The 22,274-nt window shown below is 38.4% G+C and overlaps 1 protein-coding gene across 3 annotated transcripts in view; it reads right to left on the bottom strand.

The window, feature by feature from the left end:
- Positions 1–22,274, bottom strand: part of SEMA6D (semaphorin 6D) — a 145,467-nt gene that overhangs the window by 120,738 nt on the left and 2,455 nt on the right. For all 3 annotated transcript variants that reach the window (XM_071755209.1, XM_071755223.1, XM_071755225.1), the window contains exon 2: positions 8,750–8,830. The gene's annotated coding sequence lies outside the window, so the exon portion shown is untranslated. The remainder of the gene's footprint in view (positions 1–8,749; positions 8,831–22,274) is intronic.

Raw genomic sequence — 22,274 nt, 5'->3', positions numbered from 1 at the left:
CAGAGCCCCAGCAGCCAGGGGCAAACACTGCTCTGCAGACATGCACAGTGTGCTGCCTAAGCAGGTGGACAGTCCCCTCTGAAGTGCAGAACACAAAATTAAACCTGAGATAATGACAGTTTTAAGACTTTATGAACCCTACAGTGAGTCATGCACAGACTGAGGCTGATCTTGGAGTGAACAAAGTCTGGATTTTTGTATCTGATCTGTGACGACAGAGGGAATGATTTCCACACCTACACCACCTGAGTGTTTTACACGGCCCTTGAAGTGATACCTGCTGACACTCACCTTGTCAGGAGCAAGCTACACCTGCTCACTGCTCCACTTACATTTCAAACCTATGCTTATGCCAGTGACTACAGGCAAAAATATCTGGTGCTTCCTAAGCAATCTCTTGTGTGCCCAGGAACTGTTCATCTCTGTCAGCCAGAGGGTGTCACGCACACATACTCTGTATTGTTCATCACAGAAGAATCCACACCATTTTGGTGCTTCAAATTATTCATAACTAGTACATTGTCTAATGAAAATAAAAGGATATTCCAAGAAAAGTTAGTAATATGCATTTAAACTTAGAAAACATCAACGAGAGAACAGTTGCTTAACCCTGTACATATTCATTAGTCTACAAGTGAAGTTGACTGTTGTGGAATTTCTTAAAATATACAGCAGCAGAAACAACCAAAAAAACCCCAAACCAACCACAAACAAAACTTAGCTAACAGTTCCTACAATTACTAAATTATAAAATAGCTCTTTAAGAACGCATCTGTAACACAGATAAAAATACAAGCATGTTCCAGATCTCCAGACAAATCAGGAAGGAATACAGTACAGTTAGAAGTGATATTCTGATGAAAATAGAGACATGGGTAGAATTTAAGTGAGAATAATTCTCTCTTGAGTATCACACATTCCTTCCTCTATAATAAGGATCTATATTTTCAGTACTTGCACTGGCCTATACAATGTAACATCTATTTTTTGTACAGATGAGAAAAATTGGAATGATAGCATTAGTTCTGAAACTGTTTCCTATCCTACATGTCCTGTTCCATCTAAAAGGATTCAGTTTCTATTTGAGTTTTATTTTAGGGTAACTCTCGTTTAAATTTATTTGTTGTGTTAAGTTGCAAACTTGTGCTAATTAGAGCTGGTATTTCACAAGAGCTGGAACATTCCACCCTTTATTTATCATAAAATCCTGTATTCTGAACATGTCTTCAGACAGCTATGTGAATTATTTGTGAGCTGTTAGGTGGATTTATGCTTTTCATCTTAGTCTGAACTTCTCTCATGAGCATTTAGATAAATTATTTTGAAAGCATTCAGGAGCTAAGCATCCAATTGTATTATGTTAATATTACAAGACACCTATATTCATGCATCACAAATGACTGTGCTACAGTTTACTTAATATTTTGTACTATTATATAAATATGAACCTTTATGCCAATGCATTAGTTCCTTTTTCCCCTGGTGTTTAAGATTGCACTGGAGTCCTGTTGATGCCATAATTGAGGTTAAGCATGTGCCTAAGTGCTGCTTGAGATGGGTCCCTATTCCCCTGTGTGCTGTTTGTCCCTGGTAGGTGACAGAAGATTGCTTTAGTCTTTGCTCATTAATATAAACACATTTTACCCTCACTTTCCACTAGCTATATGCCACAAAATCATTTTTATGATTATGTTATTTATAGTCATGCACATTTCAGGAATATTCCATATACCTAAATGTGGAATTACAACTGAAAATGCAGCAATTCATTGTTCAATTCATGTTGGGGGAAATAGGGATTTCTGATTTTAAAGAGTGTTTCAGTGCACCCAACAGTGGTACATTAAGATATAGCTGTGAATTTTAACTCTGTATTTCCTGTCTCTGAGCTTCACTGCCCTGCCTTAATATTGGGTTAACACAGTATGTACACAGGATATTTGCAACAAGGTTTGTGAATAAGTGATTCTCATCTCCTTTGTGAGGAAAATGGACCCCATTACAAGACAGAAGGGACATCAAGCTGATTACACCAAGTCATAACCCTCTATTGAAACATCACACAATGACATTGTTAACATTAGTATGCAATATTTATTATAAATAAAAGAGGCTATTGAGGCTTTCAACCCATAAGCAGCTTTGTGTAGATGACTTCACTGTAGGAACACAGTGAAGTTATAATGAGGATAAAAGATTTATTTATACCTACAGACATTCTAACTAATAATTCTGCAGCAGCAGATACAATTGGAGAACCAGGAGGGTTTTGTGATTTGGCTTTGTTTTTTGTTTGTTTGTTTTTTTTTAAATGACTATTTGTTAGCAGTTGAACTATGAAGAAATGGAATTTATTGTACTGTGCATTCTTAATTCTCATGAATGAAGAAATTATTCAATTTTTAAGGGATACAGTGACATCCTATCACTCCATAACATGGAGATACACTGGGCAATCAGTTGGGATGCTGGTAAAAACGGGAATTTTTTTCAAAGATGTCATTCCTGCACATGTAACCCACAGGCATGAAGCACCAGACTTCCATGAGATTTTTAACTGACCTGTCTTTGTATTATACTTTAACAACATTTTTTATATTTCTCTTACCCTGCAGTGAAGAACTAACCCACACTGCAAGGCAGGGTCCCAGACAGCTGCCTGCAGTCCCTCCCAGGGTCTCTCACTGACTCTTGTGCTGTCACCTCACGGCTGATTTGAAGGAAATTCAACTCAGCTTAACACCAGATCCTGTACTGCCTCACTTTGTCTCATCACCATAAATATTCCTCTCCTCTCTGGGGCCCAAGTTTACTTTCAGACTCTTGCTTCATTCACCTGTGTCAAGTGAAACCTCACAAAAATAAGGCAATGATTCAAAGCACGTGTACATATCTTTACATGAGACTACCACTGGCTTTGTTCAAACCCAGTATTCCTTTTTGAGTAGCCTAATTCATCATCTTTAAGTTATTTTTATTGTTCTTAACAGTTCTATTGATAAAGCCTTCAACATATTTGGGGATATTTCACCACTAATAGGATTATGGTACAAGAAGAGTAAGTGTGTGTATATGTTATACAGAGAATATTCTCTGTGTAAAAAGAGCCCACCCCATAGCATCTACTTAACAGAATCACCAGGTGAAAAAAATACTGAAGTAACACATTATGTTTTCTCTTGGAAGAATGAAGCTCATCAGGTATTCATTTCTCATCTTGGGAATTACATTTGCACGGTTCACCTCTTTCTAAAACTGCATTTAAGTTGATTACATGTAAGCTGACTGATAAGAAAATCTTATTCATATTGAAAAACAAATCATTTAATTTAGAATCACTCAGCTCAGCAGAGAAGGTCCTTACCGACAATTACTGAGAAATCTGAAGAATTCTGCTCCACCTCCTAATGGAGATGAAAAAACGTTTACTTTTCCTGCTAATTTCAGATGTTCATTTTCAGCAATTTCTCAAACTTTTAAAACTGAAAAATAAGGCCAACCAATTGAAAAATACTCTTTCCTGTGGTCTTAAGTCTCCCCCTTTTATTGTCTTTGTTGTGTAAGATTTTATTTATTCTACTGAAAGCAGGATTAAAAAAAAGAATAGCTGCAATTTGAAAAGCCACTTTTAATTTTGAAAAACATGGGAATATTTCCAGCTACAGAGATCAGCTGTAAAAAATTAACACAGCTGACATAAGCTAGTTTCATTTTCTATGCTCTTTCTGTCACCATGCTTAAAAACTCTCATACTCCATTTAAGAAGATGATGCAAGTAAGTAAATTCATCTGACTTTATGGCAGAAGAGAAAATATAGAGATTGTATGATTTTAATACAACAGAAACAACATGCTCTTTATATCATACTACCCTGGTATTTCTCTGTCTGATGAAGTGACTGAGGACAACAGAAATAGGAGCTTCATAATTCAGGTCAAATTCTTCCAATTTTTAAAAATTTGTTTGTGGATTTCTAAACTTAAAGTATACCACATAGATTTTTATTTGGGATTCAGATTATGAGCTTCAGCACATTAAGGGAGAAATTTCCAGGTTTACATCTCAACTGCTTTGTGCTAATGATGAACAATACAACTGGATTGGAAGGTATTCCCTGCTACTTCTGTTAATCCAGCTCTTAGCTCTTTATCTCACCAGATAATGGGGACTAATGGGACTCTGCTCCAGCCCAAGTCCCATTAGACCAGTGGAAAAATTCCCACTGACTTCAGTGGAAGCCAGATCAATACAGGTCTTAAATTCAGTGATTGGACAAATATTATTATTTTCTGACTCGTACATTTATCAGGCACAAAAATAACAGTTTTGTTTCTCTAACAGGTTTTTCACAGTTATCTTGGTGGCTGCTGCCTCTGCTATCTGAAGAAACAGGTATCTCTCCTTTGCAGAGTGTATATAAATTTCCCCATCTATCTTAAAAAAAACCTCTCACAAACTTATTCAAAACTCAGTGCACGTTCTTTGCTCTTCAAAACTCATTTTGCCTTTTTTTTATTTTTTTTTTTTTTCCAACATGTGTGTGACAACCTAGGCAATAATTTACAGCTCACTGGGTCTCCTAAATAACCCCTTTATATTAACATGGTAGGCATTCCCCCATTACCCAGCAGGAACCAGCTGTATTGGCAGGCAGTCATTAGGCATTCTTAAGACTTTGGAAGTTTAACATACCCTTCTCTAGTTGGTATCTTTGAAAACACCCTGTATGGTTACCATCTCAGCAAATACATAGCAAATCTTGACAATTTAACAATAACATAAACTGTGTCATTTTGTAATTTCAAAGTGCTTCTTTCTTTGGGTCCCATCCAGACTCCTACATAAAGCCTTTAAAGATCAGAAGCATTTCACCCAGTGAAGGATTATTATGTTTCTTTCTTCTGCTAGAAATTAAAGGAGCTACACGAGCCTCTTTGCTCAAACTCTGTAAGCATATACTTGCTTGGCCTCAGGTATTGCAGTTCCTTTAACCCAGCACCACTGAGAATTCTAGGGAAGATGAAAATGATGCAAAATTGCACCCTCTAATGATGACTGGAGAAAAGAACCTTTAGGAAACAGATTAACTAGAATAAGGTAGCAAAATGTGTTATGAGAAAGATGCTCAAGTCTAACTCACACAGAAATGAGATTTTCACCAGAAAGCCATGCTTCACTAGAAAGATACAGTCTGAGCACAGAGAACTGAACTTCCAGGGCTTATGGTCTTGTTCTGACCACAGAGGGTCCCCCTACCTCCCTCCACTGCCTATGGAAAGCCATTAAAGATCCTGTTCCACAGCCTCTCTTGAAGCTAACTTACTGCATGCAAACAGGACCTACTGCATCACTTGCTACTTCCCCCAGGAGTACAGGGACCACAGAAACAACATCATCTAATTTTTTAGGAAATGCCAGGTTATATTGTGGGGGCTTGTAGGAATACAAAAGAAAACAGAGAAGTTGGTTTATATTTGCATCACTTGATGCTTGGTACTGGTAATCCTACTTGTTCTGAAGAAACCTCCAAACAAACCTGGAGTGACAGACTGCCAATCTTGCCTAGAGCTGTTTGCATCCTATCAGCCCTAAATTGACACAAATCTCCAAATATGGTTTTGTTTACTGCAGAAATAAATATTTCAGGTTAATAGTTCCCGAGCCATATCAGCAAAAAAATCTAAAGGAAAAATACTTCATTTTTAATGAAAAAGGAAAAGGAGAGCATAACCACCTTTTTGTTTACAACTGGACTATTTTCTTTTTAGCCTTACCCAAAAGTTTAATTGGGGTATCTGTTTCTCTGATGAGAACCAGAGCCTTCATGAGGCAATGCCTCATGTATGTCACATACAATACTATTAGATATCACCAGATTTAGAGTGAATTCAGGGTAATTCTTAAAAAAAAAGAACCATTCACACTGACCCATAAGTCATGACACAATATCAAAAGCATGTGGTGGTAGTTAATTTGTGAAGTCATAGGCCATATTAGCATCATTATTATATGCATTTTCATATCTCTAAGACCAGTAAGCACTTGAGTATTTCCCATGTTTACAAAGTCTAAGTCACATCCCAACAGCACCAAACAATTCACTGCTACAGTTGTAATGAAAGGAAGAGGCTCAAAACCCCCACAAATTATTTGGGGTTTTCTTTAATCAAAGTGAGTAATTTGCAGTAATATTTTGTCCTTATGGCATCCTGCAGCTTCTAAAGACCTTTCTTTCATTTTTGCAATTTCTATAGAATGCAGTATCTACCATTTGAAATGCTTAGATAATGTTTCTTTTAAACTTATTATTTGTTTAAAGTTCAAGCTAATAAAATTGACATCCTATTAAAAGTAAGCCTAGACACAGAGAAGTATTTCTGGATGCTAATTACTCATGTTACTATCCATCCATGAAACATATGCTGAAAACACTCGAAAGTGTTCAGAAATGTCACTTTAAGTCATAAATCTTTTACAGGTACAATTATGTGAGAGCTGGAACAGGAAAAGTACATTCAACATCTGGAGTCAGAAGAGTTTACTGAAGTAAAATTGCAAAATTAAATTTAGATGAACTTAATTTTAAAAAGGGGATCCGATTCAATATGGACATTCATCAACTTTTCATTGAAATCCTTTCTGCCTCAAGAAAATATAACAAAGTATAAACACAAAAAAACCCCATATAACAGCTGAAATGAAGTGTGAAGAGATGGTAAAATAAAGAAAAGCAAAGGAACACTTTTATTCCTCAATTTAACACATGTGCACATACACATGCTTTGCTGTTAATTATGCAGAATATCAAGCTATTTTTTCTCCGTAAGAGTGGAACAAGTAAACTGATCAACTGCATGGCCTGAAAGTCATTATCCTTCCAAGTCATATGCTAAATATTTACTCATAAAATGAATGTGAAATGCCCTCCACTGTATATAATTATAGTTGGTAATTTTTTCTCCTAGACCCCAAAGAACTTTTTCTAAAAGCAGTTACATTCCTTAGTGCTTAAATGTTCAATACTTGAGTTGCTCCTGCTGAACTGAATGGGAGTTTTGTCACAGGCCTAGACTTTCAATGACTTATAATGAATTTCCATTTACATTACTTAAGATACAGTAGATGAAGCTTTCTTGCTTTCCTGTACTAGGTTACTCGTGTCTTCTGTTTCCAGAGGAAAAAGGCCTAGTAGCTCAGTACCAGTCACTTACAGCTCCCTTGAATTCTGTCTGTCAGAACAACATTGACTTTCAACACTCTGACTTACAATGCATACAGAATTTAGCAGTATCAAGCAATTATTTGAAAACTTTAATATAGTGTTACTGGAAACATTATTTCTCTACAAAATGGCCTCGTAAATTTGTTGTTCTGCACCTTGGTTATGTGATCGAGCAACATGATACAAACACTGTATTCTTTTATTTCTAAAAAAATCCATCACTAGTACAGTATGCTCAAAGGGAGATACTGACCTTTGTTAGGAACACATTCCAACATCCTGAAAGTTACCCAGCAACAAAGAAATGTAATCTCTCTTTAGGATTCATGGTAACACATTATTATGCTCATATTTGTATATTTGAGGAGAGCATGACTGGATAGGAATGCTATTGGTGTTGAAAACATCTTTGAAATAAAGCAGAGAGTTTATTGAACTACTTGGAAAATGCCAATAAATTGCTTGAGCAATGCTGAACACAGGTTGTGTTTCCATGTCAGAAGAGTTGTAGGTTTTGCCATGTAATCTAATTAAAAAAATATATAAACCTCACTAGCCTGGAATCAGCAGGACTTGGAGGGAGTGCTACTTGACATTTGTTTCACAGTGACCTAAAACCAGGAGCAGCATGACTGGACAGGGTGAGCTCAAAGGGCTGCTTGTCTCCTGCCCCTGGCAGTCATCATTAGCTGCTGCCCAGTGGAGGAGCACAGCACACACTGCTAGGCCCCCCCTGCCCTCCTGTTTCCCCAGGTCCCAAAGTCCTTCCTGTGGTCTGCAGCAAACCAGTGACAACCACTTTGACCAAAATATCATCACAGAAAATATTATAATCTAAAAAGTTCATCTTTGTTCCTCAAAAATCTAAATGCTTACACACCAACATGTTTTCCTGTTAAAGAATACTCCACACTACACAACAGCAGGTTTCCAGTTGCATTCCAAATGGATGCAAAAGTACAGTGGGATTCAGATATTCTGTCCTCCTTTTCACTGTTACCAAAACTGAGAAATTATCTTTGCTGAAGAAATTCTGAGCTCAAGATGCAGATAGATTACATCCCTTCACAAGGTCTCCACAGCAGTACTGAAGAATGTGGCTCAAGACTTAAGCAATCAGGTCAGTTACAACAAAGATAGCATTTGAGGGAAAATAATTTGTATTTTTCCAATTACTGCTCAGTTTTCAGCCAGACAAAACTACACATCTACCTTTTTGTGCATTTTACTTTCTCTTTGGACCCTGCCCACCATCCTTCTGTAAATGGTTACACTCCTTAAAATATAGGAGGTCAAACCTTCCAAGAGAAGTCACATTAGTAGAGAGGACAATAAAAATGGTCTTTCTGATTTTAGAACTTTAGTCCCGAGCTCAATCTCTTGCAGATCAATATGTTTGTATTTCTCTGCCCTTGCACTGGTCAAGGACAAATACTTTGGTTTTCACACAGATTCAGTTTCAGTGTAACACAACAGAAAACAGTAAAATTCTAATGTGGTTTTAGTGTGGCATCTTTAGAACTTACCACTGAGACCGAATGGGAAGATCCTTAAATTGCTGGCATCAGTGTTCCTGTAGAGCCTGGCAGGAATTCAGTTGGATGATCCTACCAAAAGTCAGAGGAAAAAACTCATCAGACAGATGATTATTTTTAATCATACATTCCCAGTACCCATGGAAGTCTTACTTTTTAAATGCTTACTGCAGGTTTAATGATAAGGCCACTAAAGTAGATCTGAATTCAACACACCAGCACATTGATTTTTTGAGTGACTATGAACCTGAATATTGATTCCCAAAGGGTACCTTCTATAGAGAAACTGTCCTTTCATGACAGCAAAGCAGCAGATTTTATCAGGAAAAATAACAGTTTATTGCATTACTAGTTTTAATAAACTGCATTAGAAAGATGCCTCATGGAAAAAACAAGCAAACAAAAATGCACACAACTGGCCAACCCCAAATTAATGAAGCATACTCATACATGGTTCATTTTCATTTCGGATCAAAGAGGTTTTGAAGTTCAAACAAATTTGCCTCCTAATAGTTTTAGTACGAGATTATCTCTCTTAACATCTAAAAAATAACATTGAGAGTTGGCATTTAACAGCTTATTTGTATTGCAGCACTTCAGGGACGAGCAGACTTGTAATTTCTACCATATGTGGAACATTTCTTTCACTGAAGTATTGAAATTTCTATACAAACAAACATGGCTGAGAAAAGCTCGAGCAAAAGGATTATTTTACTAAATGCATGTATAACATATGATTATTTTTGCTCTTTACTTTTAATTAATGGACATTATACTGTAAATAAAAATTTTTAAATGTATAAATTGGTTTCATTAAGGTTTACATGGTTTTTAAAAAAATATTCAATTTACTTATGTTTAGGAGAACATGAAAACGGCCTTTAGGGGAAAGAAAAGAAGAAATTGATTTGATGACAAGAAATACATAAGCAGGCAGAGCAGTGTCCTTGGATCAGATTATTTTTACAAATTCATAACACTCAAATCCAAGTTGCATCTATACAATAACAGAGCAAATTCAAGAGGAAAAATTGTAAAGAGTTAACACGAAGCCCTAGATGAACACCAGCAGCCTCCACATCTATCCTTTCCTCTTTTACACAAGCTCCCAATGAAAATATTACCATTTTTGCTACATAACAACAAATTCCTCAGAGTGAGATTTTCAAAGACATTTAAGAGAACTGGGTGTCTAATTCCCTGAGGCAGTTTTGAAAAGTGCACGATTAATATACTATATAGCTCCTTAGACATCAAACGATTTCCCAGCGCACTTCACATTAATCTTTAATCTAGACACTTTAATCTTCAAATCTTCATACAATAATCTTCAATGAAAGGTTTTTTTTCTGGGAGTTTACAGTATATTTAACACAATTTAAAAACTACTAGTTTATTGCCCTAGCTTTTAATACTTGGAAAATGTTTTATAAATTAGATCAACTACAACCTGGCCAAGCTTTCTGTGTTTTTAATATCTTTGGAGGGAGATTACAACAAAAGGGTGCTGGAGGGAATGACTTAGCTGGTTAAACATCAGTTCACGATGCTTTAAATCACCCCAGAACCATAGCAGCAGATCCTAGAATTTGTTCAGTGTTTCACTTTTTCCAAGGTAAGGACTAGCATCTCTGCATAGGTTATTGGGGAAAACAGCACAGCTCACAGCGTATAGTACTGCTTTGGCAGCTCTCTGTGTGCACATCTGGCCAGGGACATAGTTTCCATATCTGTGTTTTTGCCAAAAATATTAACTGTTCAGAGCCTGTGCCAGGCCCATTCTGCAGGGATACAGCCATGACTTCAACTCCTCCTGGCCTTTGCTGTTCTCCTCAGAGCTGTTTACTTTACCATGGCACCTCTGAGTTCTACTCACGGACCAGGACTTCACAGGATTGGCCCTCTCTAAGCACTTAGCACTCTGAAAAACATTTCTAAGAATTTATAACTGAGGACAAAAGGAAACATGTCAGTATGAAGTAGGAGAAAAAAAAAACAAAAACAAAAAAATTACCCATTACAACAAGCATTAGTTCGGTAGGAAGCCCAGCAAAAGCACATTTTGATGGCAGATGAAGAACCAGTTTTGCAGAAGTGTCTGAAAAGCTTTGACAGGAGAAACCACAAAGGTGCTGGCTAGAAAATCAGAGTTGAAGAGGAAATGGACATTATGACTCAAAGTCAGGTTGAAGCTGCTGGTTTCACACTGACCAAGTGATGACACAGAATACAGAAAGGACCAATAAGCTGCCTAAAAGAGAAATGGGAAAGTCACATAACACCTGAGTGTTATGGTCAGAAAGAGACACAGGGAAAGAAAAAACCAAAACAAATAAACCCTAGCGAAAGGAGTTTTCTAGCAGTATTATTTGAGTTGGGTAAGATTACGTTTGCTGAGATTTGAGAAAACAGATCTGCAGTGCAAGAAACCTGAGAGCCAGTATGGGTGGCCAGGAAAGACCACATGTCAGATGTTACATGAGAGCTGGATTTGAGGTGGCAAAGAGAAAACACAGTTGAAGACAATGCTCAGGTAATGAATTTGAGTGAGAGATGAGGTGACAGACATCATAAGAGAGAGTAATGGAGAGGGCTTCATCAGAGAAAGGACTAGCATTTCAGTTTTAGTTTGTGTAGGAAGAGGCAGGCTTGAAGCACAGAGGTCCACACAGTTTTTCATCAGCCTTATTAACAAGCTAGATTAATTTGTGTTTTCCTGTGAGATGCTTCATGGGTAAGGCAGAAGGAAGTAAAGGAAGGAAGTGAAAACCTGGCTTTCCTGTCAGCTTCTGCAGACAGAGGTTTGCTAAGGCAGGTTCACCAAAGTGCACATGGGGGAAAGGGCATAATCAGGGAAGCCAAAAAGAGGACACATTTACAGTAAGATTATAAAAGTTAAATATATATAGAAACACCCAATAGGCTCACACAGTCACAGGTGGAGTATGGATTCCCTAATGGGACTTCAAAAAGTTAGTACAGATGAAAAGTGGGATTTAGATGGCAATGACTGCAGTGAGCTCCATGTATTGAAGGCAAGAGTTTATTTGAAGGGAAGATGGAGTAAAGATGGAGATATTTTGAAGATATGAAAGACTAGGGCAAGCTTGAATTATGTGAGAAAATAGGAGAGTGACAGATTGGAGGAAAAAAGGAATAAGATGGGGCCACTGGATAAACGTGGATGAGAAGAGAAGAGCAGTTGGAAAACTTTATAACTTGCAAGAGGGCTGTTCCAGGAACAGTGCAATGAGTGAGAGGAGGAGTTAGGAAGATGAAGGTAATAGATTTCTCAGTTCTCACTGGCAAGAAATTGTCAAGATCCTTCTCAGAGAAAAAGATCAGGCTGGGAGAAGAGGCTCTGAGGAACGAGTCAAAGGTAGTAAAAAGGAGATTAGGACTGTGGGTGAAGATTTCAATCATAGTAGCTATGCATCTGATAGAATTGAGAAGGGAGCACTTCAAGAGTTACTGCAGATCCCTAAAAGGTCCCTAAATGCCTTACAACACCTCAACTGGCTAGAAGATGCAAGCATTTTCATCCCACTACACTTTTTACTGCAGAAAAATCCAAAATCCTATGATTTATACTTTGAGGAAAAACTAAAAACATTTCACATTCCTGAGACCTGTTTCAGTGAGAGAACACAAACATTTGATAATCCGGGTTGAAATTTCCACTTTCTTCATGGTAAAGTCCATTCTAGGCACAGAAAGATGAATGTTAGCAATCCTATCAAGTTGCAGAAAATGCAGAAGGGTTTCAGGATATTCAGTTTTGAGCAGAGACAGCAGCAAGCCCCTCAAAGCATTGGCAGGTATATAGCTGATGCAGTATCTGAGAAAGCTCATCTTATGATTCATACCAGGCAAATTTATAGTCCTGGGAAACAAGGAAGATAATATGGGGATAATATGACCACTCACAGTCCAGAAAGCTTAGTGAGCAGTACATTATTGTAAGACACTGAGAATGGGTATTTTTAGATTAGATTGTTTCCTTATTAATGATTTGGATTCAATTTTACACTGTTTCAGCAAAGTCAGAAGGTGAGACTAAAGAAATGAGAATGACAACAACAAGAAAAAAAAAAAAATCAAAATTCTAAGAAAAGAAGGATCTCAGGTGACATCCAAAAGGTCATTCAGAAGAACTAGTTGAGAAGACAGAACTGATTATTTCCCCAGTTTATACTGCAAATCATAAGGGTCTGTGATGGTACTCATGACTTCAGCTTGCAAAGCAGTATGTCATAGATGGCATCGTGCATAACAAAGAGAGGCCTTAGCAAAAGAAATATTAATCTTTACCAAACACTGACAAACAGTTTCAAAATTTGAGATGAGAAAGAGTAATAAATGGCTAATTCATAATGCCCTAGAATTTGCTATGAACCCTATGCTTAATTTTACATATGGTTGCTGTAAATGTGTCTGAATGGATTGCCACAAAATACCAATTAATTTATACAGCCATTAGATTACTCTGTGTAAAATATTTGTGTGACACTACAGAAGAAATCCTGTAGCACCAATTACAATATTTCAGAATGGGACTTCTTGCCATTTTACTCTCCTCCATGAACCTACTCTTCATGTATTTCCATGTAAACACATAGAATTGACAGATTTTTAAAAAGTAATAGTAATAATTTCTTCAGATGCATACCTGTCCCCCTCAAATAAAAACTGATGTCATTGTTTTACTAAGAAGGAATGCAGCTCAGTGAAGCAACATTTGCTCGTGCATCTGATGTTGGAGAAAACACTGGAAAATTATCAGTTGTTATTTCCTAGAAATAATATAAATCTAACATCAAATTGGTTACATAACTCAGGTATCCCAAGGTTTCATAAAGCATAGAAATCCTGCATTTGAAAACTTTATGGGGAGGCGAGGAGGTGTGAGGAGATGGGAGTTCTGTTTAACACTGAACTGCTCTTAATGCTGTGAAATTCATAGTAGCAGAGTTAATTGAAAACCTAAAGTAATATAAAAATAAGCTCAGGTTTTTAACATAAATATGTATGGTGCATAAAGCTCCATTGAGCACAGGTGGACTGAGTGAACATTTTCCATGCACATTAGTTGAAAAAATGAGTAACTAGAAGCAGACAATAGGTATGACTAAACCTGAATGTTCTGAAGGCATGGAAGGGAGACAGAAAAACACCACCACAGAAACATTTTACACACTACTTTTTCTTCCCACCCAGGGAGTATCAAGTCCTGCATTTTCCTTTATCTAAAGCTTTTTATTGACTATGGTTATCATTCCTCTACGAAAAGGAGATCCCTCCCACAGAAATGGTCTGTCCCAAAGCCCCTGCCTGTCAGTTCTTTGCTGTAGGCCCAATTTTGCCTCCAAATCTACCTTTCCAAACCTGTCTCTAGAGAAGAGACTTCTTTTTGGCACAGAGACTTTTTGATGTCAATAAGTTTTTAGGGCATCACTTTAATTCTTAAGAAAATTAAAACTCTAGAGCTTGAAAGCAAAATGGTACGTGAGCAAAGTTATTTTTCATCTTCTATCTGCATAGTTAGTTATTTCAAAGGCATATTTAGGTACTTTCTCCATTTCAGGAGATTTCCTTTGAAAATACATTTGAACAAATGTTACCCATTTCTACAGAGATTTGGCTAAACATTTTTGTTACACCAACTTTGTTTAGCATCCTAATGCAATCAGTATCCCAAGAGGCTCATCTTTCACAAGGCACCTGCCTGCAGCTCTAACTCTGAAGTTAGATTCTGGCATCTCTTCATGAGTAAAGTCCAGAAACTGCAGCACGTAAAGGCGCACAAACATTCATCAGATGCTGTCAAAAATCCCAAACAAAAAACCCCCAAATTCTACCCCCACAATTTTCAATATAAATATTCACTTCAACAACCATGACAGTGCTTCGTTGCAGGAACCAGTGGACATGAGCTGCATTGCTCAGTCACTTCAAAGAAAACAGTCAGGAGATTCCATGAGCAATTTCTATGTCCTGGACGAAGCAAAGAGCATTACCAGTTTTCAGAGGAAAAGTGAAATATTGGTTTGAATAAATATAAAGTCTATGAAGAGATTTACTATTCTTGCTGCAGCCAGCTAGCAACAAAGTCAATCTCTTTTGCTGAGGCAGTGATTAGTGAGTGCAGTTGACCTGTGATACCCACTGCTTTTAATCCAATGGTTTGCACATTACGTTTAAGGCTGAGCCTGCAGAACAATGTATTTGTTCCTTCTGATCCCTTTCCAGTTTTATCAAAGGTCTCTATTTTTACAAAGAGCTTAAGAGTTACATATAATTAAAAAGCAATGGCCAGCAAAATCATAATATGGGCCATGTTTGCATGTGTTTTAGTATATATGGCACTGATTAAGTACCTCGAGTCTAAACAAATAATCTTGCTAAAATGCAATTGTAAACACCTTTTTTTTCCCTAGATTTTGTTCATATCCTTGGGAGGGAAAAAAAAAAAAAAAAAGAAAAGAAAAAGGATATGACACCTATTAATTTTAATAGCCAGGCATTCATTTCCATTCTGCAGCTTTCAGATGAAGCTTTTTTTTTTGTTACATTCAGCTCTTCTGCTTAAAGAAAACCAACAGATTTTAGAAGAACTGGGAATCTACAGGCTTCACATTTACCACCACATCATTTCAAGTTCTGGGGCTGATTATCATCATTATATGTTGTATCTAGAAGTGCCTTATCTGTGACAGGTGCCTTCTGAACACCATTAAAAGCACCATCTCTTAAATTAACCTTCTAAAGAACAGACCAAAAAGCAACAGATGCTGGAAAGGCGTTAACAGTGGATACTTCCTCCAAAAAGGAAACACTAAAGCTGGTTATGTTGTATCTTTATGTGTTTGGTTTTAAGTTTCTTTTTCTCCAAGTGCAAATATGAAGACATGCAGACATGACTAGTTACAACCCTAACAGGTTTTGAGTAAGAATCAAGTATCTTGAGTAATTCCTTTGTGAAAATAAATCCTTGGAGGATGCTGAGATCTCTCCCAGTGATTTCCTCCCCACAGTCTCCACTGTCTTTGCAGACGGATGAAGGGACTGCAGTTTGGCAAGGACACAGAATGTGCTAGCAATACCACTGGTTAATGCCTTTCTGGCCCAGCCAGGGAAGGAGAGGGGTACACAGAAAATCTCAGGCTGCACCACCAGCCTAATTACCTCTACGTGCTCACTCTTATCCTGGCTCATCACACTTACCTGAAGTCTGAGGCTACCACACAACCTGAACTGCTCTTGCACAGATGTGGTAGATACTCTTGAATGACATTGGGCAATCACAAGCTAATCACTAGGATAAACTACTTGGACCTGACCAGAACTGAGAACCTTGAAACATGTTTTTGTTAGACTTTCTCTATATGCATTTGCAACCAGACTGAGAAACTCAAGCTGGAATCCCAAGATACTTGTCTTACTGAAATAAAAAAAGTCTAGTGACAAGTGTACAGAAGATGATACAACTGAAGAAAAAAAACAGAGGGGAAATTGAAAGATTTTCTAAAACTGCTGACACTTATGTTTTGGTCTAAGCAAGAGCCTGCACCCTTGTCTTACCTCCACACATACTCAAGTTTTCTCCTGAAAAATTTTGAACTACCAGCTAAGTAAATTCATTATCCAAACTACTTCATTCTATTTTTCCTAATTCAAACTTCTTCAGGAGAAGCCTGTAGTAAAGCAAAAGGACCAGGACCCAAATACACGTAGCCATCCTTTCATCCTAATCATCTCATTGTGAAGACATTACAATGAAATCATTATTATTTTCAGCCCTTTGAATCTTTATTCAGTGCAGACAAATACAGTTTCCAGTTGACTGGTTTCCAACACACCGTTGTGTCCTCAAGAATGCTGACAGCTATTTACTTATGTAAATCTTGAGATTTACTACACAAAGAAACAGGTGTATTGAACATTTGCAAGGCAGTGACAGTGAAGTGTCACATGCTGGTCTGGGACACAGGTTTGCTGTGTTTCACCTACCCCACCACTGAAAGGCTGAAGGACAAACTGGAAAAGAAAATCCTGGCAGCTACTGCAAATTACAAGGGGAAAGGAGAAGTATGGCTTTTGGACAAACCTCATAACTGTATTTATTATCATCACAGGACTTCCTGCACACAGGCAGCCTAATACCCACACACAGGGAGGGCTTCCTCTAATGGAAGCATTCAGCATGGTTCTGAGGTTTCCCAACCTCTGAGGCAAAGAGTTGCTTTTACTTGACTTCTGCTAGAAGAGGACACTCATTAGATTCATTAAGGGGACAATAAAGCCTTTTAATTTGTTATACAAGGTCTAAGGAAATAAATTAAAAATATACTTTCTGAAATCTCTAATTAAATACATAAGTTCACTCCTTGATTTTCAGACGTTATTTCTTAAAAAATTTGGAATTCCTTGTTTAAAATTCCTATTTGTAACAGAAACTACTGAATAAGCTATTGAAAGGATTAATAAAAAGACATCTCTGTTTAAAACTTTTTGAGTTTTGATCCTGCAGTAAAAATCCTGGCCACTGTTCTGAGACTACAGTTGATTGGATACCAGGACTTACTGATCAACATCATTCCTTAAAATGTTCTGTGGTACCTCCTATCACTGTCACAGCTAAAGTGCACTAGGATCTGTCTGGAAGAAAGGGGAAAGAGCAAATCGACTGCCACCATGTAGAAAACACTTTAAAAAAGGAAAATAACCAACTGCAGTTTGGTTGAAATAGACAAACGGTGAAAGAGCAGCAGACTGTGTATGCTACGTGTGTTCTAATTATGTATTTCATCTGGGACTCCTTCAGCTGTTTCTCTTGTGAAAAATATTCTTTTTCTGTCCTGTGAAATTACAATGAATCGCTAAGGAGCTGTGGGAAGCCAAGTGGCTTGTAAAAACCTCAAATCCTCCATACTTTATCAGCTAGAATTTCATTATAAGGCTCCTCCCATGAATTTCTGAGCTCTTTTTTCAGGATACCTGCAACAAAATCCGTAAAAGACAGGCATTTTCACCCAAAATATAAGTCTGAAAATCTTACTTTAGCTGTCAGTTCACTTGGAAAATGCTAAATTTCACAGATGCTAAAATTCTCTTGCTCTATGATTCTGTATCTGCAAATATGCAGCTGGTTTTAGTTTGGGAGGCTCAAATGATACAGGTCTTTGAATCATTACTCCTCATATGTGGGAAAGCAGGAAAAATTTTCTATGTAAAGTAAAAAGCTTGGGTAAAACTGGGTGCTAGAGCTACAGCTCTCCAAGGAGATCTTACAGCAGCCTTACAGTAACTGAAGGGGGGCTACAAGTAAGCTGGGAAGGGACTTTTTAAAAGGCTGTGGAGGACATTATTGAGCATGAGAATGGTGAGACACTGGCACAGCCTGCCCGGGGAGACTGGGGATGCCCCATCCCTGGAAGTGTTCAAGGCCATGTTGGGTGTGGCTTGGAGAGAAGTGGTCTAGTGAAAGGTGTCCCACCCATGCAGGAGAGCTGGGACTAGATGATCTGTGAGCCCCTTCCAACCCAAAATTTTCTGATTCTATGACCATAACAGAGAATACCTGTTACAATTAGGTTCTTTAAAACCCTGAAAAAAAGGCGTAACAGGAACAAATTGCTGGAAGTTGAAACATGCCAAATTAAAGTTAAGAGCAGAGCTCCTTTTTCCTTAAGTTAATCATTCAAAACTGTAAAATGGAGTGGTGCATACACTAGCAAATTGAATTGGGTATGGTTTAGCAGGGTTTTTTTTAGTTAAAGAAACCTATTAGAACTCACATTGTTGTAACCAAGCAGAGTGCTGTGATTTATCATATACAAGGAGGTCAGACCAGGTTATCTTTCTGGAATGAAACCTTCTGCCTTTAATGAAACTGGTACAAACTGCAGACTGTGGATGCTATAGGTCTCAGAATTTGGCCTTTACTACCTAACAAATGCATGTAAGCCCCTTAATGCTGGAAATGGTATTGTCTGGTGCACTTTCCTCATACATTTGAAAAAACCACATCTGTGCAGGAAACATTTCCCAAAGGCCGTATTCAGAAGTTGTTTTAGGGGGTATCAGCTCTTTCTCAGGCTTTCACCATTAATATATATGATTCCATTATCCTTTCTCATTAAATAGTCATAGTAGGCTTTTTTGCTATGGCAAATAATACATGGCAGATGAGACAACCCTACCAGGTCCTTTGGGGAGGAGAGAAGCTCTTTCAGATATTTCCTGATTAGTTTAAGTGTCCTTTGAGAGGCATTAGTAATCTAATTCCTTCACTTTAAATAGGGGAACAGGAAAAGTCTAGCATTATCAAAATAAGAGGTATTCTAGCATCTACTAAATTCTAACACCATGTCTCTTGCTTGCCTGCCTTTTTTTTTTTTTTTTAAATTAACATTATTTTGAATATTCAAAATTAAGTGATAGTATTTTTTGCTCACTGACATTAATTTCACTAAACTACGTAAATACGTACTAAATAAATAATCTTGATTACATGATTCAGAGTCCTAGACGGAAAATTTTAATCAAGTTTATCTATCAAGACCACATAAATTAAGAAATTTGAGGTGCTTGTATGAATGGTACAGTTAAGCATTTCTACAAGTTCTCTCTCTAACCCTTACATTTCCCACATGCAGATCGGCAGGAAGCACATGCAGAGTCAGCATTCCCACCCTTACATGGACTGAACTGCACATGTAATGTCTACAACACAAAGGCTGCAATCTTGGTGTGAAATTGTGGCCTCACTGAGGAGGATCTGCTCACCTATCCAGCTGTGCCACCACTAGGGAGCTGTTAGAAGCCGGTAAGTAACAAACAACATCATAATACTCTTCAAAATATTTATTTAGTAAATACAGGATTATGTTATTGAGCCATCAGGAAATTGTATCTCATTTACATATCTCATACAATATTAACTATCTTTTTAATGCCATGCTCGTAGCTTTCTGTTTTCATTCCTCAGTTTCTTATTACTTTGCTTCCCCTACAACTGTATGGTCTGAAAAACCAAAGTAGTTTGGCGTTATCTGTGGAGTTGTTATTTCTCCAAGGTTAAATTCAAATATGTGAAAAGAAGCCTCAGACTCCACTTGGCTGTTGCACAAGGGTGAATTTCATCCTTGGGTCTAAAGTCACCTCAGCTTCTGCAACTGAGTATTGCACTGAAGGGTGACCAATGACCTCAGTTGGACCAAGAAGGGCAGAATGCTGGAGGAAATCATTAGAGTGTTTCACAAGTCTCCCTCAGCACCAATTCACAGAGAAGATGTGTTGTTAGTGCACATAAACGGGGCTCTACAGATACAACAGCTTTTGCTTTTATCTCTGGGAGTCTCTGACTCCATTTCAAGTACACCAGACAAAAGCCAGCTCTGTTAAATGCAGCAGCATAAGGATTTTGCAGTTGTACTCCTTTTGCTCTTGGACTGCCTTTAATGAAATCATAAAGCCCAAACACTCTTTGTCTTGTCAGCAGAAACTGTGAACATTTTTTGATGAAAAATCAGAACTACACCAAAATAGCCATGGTCCAGCTGCCAGTCACTCACCCATTCCCCACCTCAAGAGGCCAGGGAAGAAAATAACGAGGAAAAGCTCACAGTTTGAGATTAAGACAGGGAGATACTTAGCAAATACCCACAGGCAGAACTTGGGGAAAATTAATTTAACTTATTGCTAATTAAAACAGAGTTGGATGGTAAGCAACAAAGACTAAAACACCTTCCTTCCCTCTCCCTCCCCACTCCATCTTACCTGGGTGCCAGCAGAGCTGCTCCTCACACCTTTCTCCTCACTCACGGTGAATGTGCTCCCACAGAGGCAGCCCCAGCACCCCTGGGGGGCTTAGCTGAGGGGGAGGAACCGGCTTGGACCGGCTGGAACCGGCCCGAAGCAGCCCCGATCTCTCCTCACGGAGAGCCCCCACAGCCTCCCAGCTGGCACCAGCTTCCCACCTGCACCCAATAAAGCCCAATAATTACAATTTCATCAGTGACCCAAAACACAGAACAGCTGTTCCTCAGGTAACTGATTGTTGTGAGGGAACCACCTGCCCAGCACTGCCCCTCTTTTACCTGCTTAAAGAAAAGCTTTAAAATGACACCCAAAAGGCTCATACTGGAACTCAGACATTTGGGTACCCAAAGTTCCTCTTATTTTTTGGGGTTTTTTGCCTTTGCAAGCATGAGGGGTGAAATATACGACCAATGTCTCTGTCAACCAACTTCTGTTCTCAGCTGCAGAATTTTACACGCCAAGGCCCAAGCTACGTGCACACAGTCAAAAGGTCCTGCAGAAACTACAAATTATTCTAAATAACTGTGCCTTAACACTTCAGTAACTCTCCACACACACATTTACTACTGGTATGTAGAAAGGTCTAGAGCTGTCCCACATGGTGACAGGAACACCTCTCCACCAAACCCAGCATCAGCTTTTGGGGTTTCATTGACTCCTAAGACCTTGCGGGTCAGGGCACTGAGGTAAATAACCTCTGGTGAACAGTATCATCGTCCTTGTCCTGCCTACAGTGATTCTATCAGTAAATACAGCAACTGCACCACTTTAAAGAAAAAAAAAGATGGCTACATTGTAGCCATCCCCATCTTTCTTTGTCAGTGATATTTGTCAAAAGCAGCTAATTTTTAAGCATACTTGCAGGCCGGAAAGCCAACCGTATCCTGGGCTGCATCAAAAGAAGTGTGGCCAGCAGGCCAAGGGAGGTGATTCCCCCTCTCTGCTCTCATGGACTGTGTCCAACTCTGGATCTCCCAATGCAAGAAGGACCTGGAGCTCTTGGAGTGAGTCCAGAGGAGCACTACAAAGATGAACAGAGGGCTGAAGCACCTCTCCTACTCAGACAGGCTGAGAGAGTTGGGGTTGCTCAGCCTGGAGAAGAAAAGGCTCCAGGGAAACCTTACAGTGGCCTTCCAGTATCTGATGGGGGCCCACAGGAAAAGCTGGGGAGGGATTTTTTACAAGGGTGATAGGACAGAGGGTAATGCCAGGTTGGCATGGGGCTTGGAGCAATACGGTCTAGTGGCAGGTATCCTGGATCATGCAGAAGGGTTGAAACTAGATGATCTTTAAGGTCCCTTCCAACCCCAACCATTCTAGTATTCTATGAAGAGCAAAAGGGAACTTGCTGCTCTTGGTGCATGTGGACATGCTCAGGACAGAGTGAGCAGACAGAATACAAGAATGGGTCAGTATATGAACCTGGCAGTCCAGGACTTGTAACTCTGTCATTAGAGACAAGACTAAACTAGAAGAGCAGCATGAAATCAGATTTTTGAGCAGGGAAGACATGTGAGTGTTGTAATTTCTCACTTCTTCAAGCTAACATGTGGAATATGATTGCAGTGATGAATTAATTCTGTAAGAGTCTATGCTAAGTTCAAGATTCGTGCCAGCAGTGGTTACTTCTTCAGAGAAGGAACTGCAGTGACAGTACCTGTACTGCAGTGCACACCAGTTCCCAGGAATGATT

This window comes from Heliangelus exortis, chromosome 11 (assembly GCF_036169615.1).
Source record: "Heliangelus exortis chromosome 11, bHelExo1.hap1, whole genome shotgun sequence".
Lineage (NCBI taxonomy): Eukaryota > Metazoa > Chordata > Aves > Apodiformes > Trochilidae > Heliangelus > Heliangelus exortis.
The sequence above is the reverse complement of the archived record's forward strand: the minus strand, read 5'-3'. Positions and strand labels throughout refer to the sequence as shown.